This window comes from Mastomys coucha, unplaced genomic scaffold (genome assembly GCF_008632895.1).
Source record: "Mastomys coucha isolate ucsf_1 unplaced genomic scaffold, UCSF_Mcou_1 pScaffold20, whole genome shotgun sequence".
Taxonomy (NCBI): domain Eukaryota; kingdom Metazoa; phylum Chordata; class Mammalia; order Rodentia; family Muridae; genus Mastomys; species Mastomys coucha.
In genome coordinates, this window is record NW_022196903.1 from 63,673,033 (window position 1) to 63,675,345 (window position 2,313).

Below are 2,313 nucleotides of genomic sequence, written 5' to 3' on the forward strand. Positions count from 1 at the left end.
AACCCAGATGTCCCTCAACAGAGGAATGGATATAGAAAATGTGGTACATCTACACAATGGAGTATGACTCAGCTATTATAAATAATGAATTTATGTAATTCTTAGGGAAATGGATGGACCTGGTGAATATCATCCTGAGTGAGGTAACCCAATCACAAAAGAACACACATAGCATGCACTCACTGATAAGTGGATATTAGCTCAGAAGCTTGGAATACCCAAGATATAATCCACAAACCACAAGAAATTCAAGAAGAAGGAATACCAAAGTGTGAATACTTCAATTCTTCTTAGAAGGAGGAACAAAATACCCTTGGAGGGAGTTGCAGAGACAAAGTGTTGAGCAAGGACTGAAGGAAGGACAATCCAGAGACTGCCCCACCTGGGGATCCTTCCCATATACATCCACTATTATAGATGCCAACAAGTGCTGGCTGACAAGAGCCTGATATAGCTGTCTCCTGAGAGGCTCTGCCTCTGTATTAGTGTCAAATTAATTTAGAAGTGGAGTCTCACAGTCATCCATTGGACTGAGCACAGAGTTCCCTAGGAAGGAGGTAGAGAAAGGATCCGAGGAGCTGAGGGGGGTTTGCAGCCTCATAGGACAAACAACAATATGAACTAACTAGTACCTCAGAGCTCCCAAGGACTTAACCATCAACCAAAGAGTACACATAGAGTACTCATGGCTTCAGCTGCATATGTAGCAGAAGGTGGCCTATTCAGTCTTCAATGGGAGGAGAGGCTCTTGGTCCTTTGAAGGCTCTATGCCCCAGTATAGGTGAATGCCAGGGCCCAGGAAGTCGGAAGAGATGGGTTGATGAGCAGGGGGTGGGGGGACAGGGAATAGGATTTTTCTCAGAGTGGAAACCAGGAAAGGGAATAACATTTGAAATGTAAATAAAGAAAATATCTAAGTAAAGAACACAATACTAATGGAAAAAATACCCTCACCCCCCCCAAAAATTAATAAATTAAAAAATGCAATGCATCCTCTGAACTTCCAAGGGTTGTAAGGGTTTGGAATAACCAGTCATTCCTTCTGTCCAACCAGGATGAGATTTTCTCTAGTTACAGTATACTGAAAGATTATTGTTCTTTTATAAAAGGACAATTGCATGCTATGTATTCTAGTGCTTAAATAGAGTGAAGAGAATTCAGAGGCAAGGGTGACTTCAAGCTTTATTTAATCCACATATTTCTGTAAACCTCACACCTGGCTCTATCTGTGAAATACTTTGAAGAAGGCTGAGGTATTACCAGAAAGAGCTAAAGCAGCCCATTCTCACATTTCTCCTTTTCTGGTGGTTTTTGCTATGACCTGCATCACTGTGGCGGCCAGCTGCTACTCTGTTGACAATAATAATCTGAGACATCTTCAGGCTCCAGGCTGTTGATGCTGAGAGTGAAATCTGTCCCTGATCCACTGCCACTGAACCTGGAGGGGATCCCAGAGACCAACTGGGATGCATATTTTATGAGAAGCCTTGGAGACTCATTTGCTTTTTGCTGATACCAGTGTAAGCTTGTGCCAATACTCTGGCTGGCCCTGCAAGAGAGACTGACTCTCTCCTACAGTCACAGACAGGGTGGCTGGAGACTGAGTCAGCACGATGTCCCCTCTGGAGCCTGGAAATATAGATGACACATTAGTAGAACACATCATTAAATATGAAAGTCAGTTCTAAACCATTTAGAAAAATAAGACTTTTATTCTATCAGTTTCTTTAAACAGAAAGTCAAATCCCATGTGATGCTGGCTTATAAATAATGCAAGAAAATTTTGTATTTATATAATACTTCTACTTTTTTGCCCTGTCCAGTCATACCTGAAATCCAGAAAAGCAGAAGTCCAAGGAACTGAAGTAGGAACAACATCTTTGAGCTTTCCCTGAGTTTGTGTGGATCATGGCACAGCCCTGAAAAAGACCTTCTTATAATACTCTAAGGGGCAGAAACACTAGAAGGAAAAAATACTTATGCAAGTCATACTGACTTGATATTGTTTGAAATAAGACCTGGTCAGAAGTGCAGGTTCCTAGTGCCTTCTTAGAATATATATTTCTCCTTCTGGTTACCTGAGAAGACTTGGTTCCTACATAAATTGCTACATAGCTAGCACAGTCTACAGGAATCCCTGGGATACATTCAGTATTTGAAATGAACAGTATCTCAAATCCGTGGTTTTATTCAAGGATTATGTTATTTTTCTTCATGTTTCTTACAATACGGGCTGAAGCATCTTTTAACTGTCTGAACATTCCATGAAGCATCACAATATATAACACTAAAATGATGTCATACTATTGAGAT

At 40.9% G+C, this 2,313-nt stretch overlaps 1 pseudogene; it reads right to left on the reverse strand.

Annotated features, from left to right (window-relative positions):
• Positions 1-1,326: 1,326 nt before the first annotated feature.
• Positions 1,327-1,878, reverse strand: LOC116098164 (annotated as a pseudogene).
• Positions 1,879-2,313: the final 435 nt, after the last annotated feature.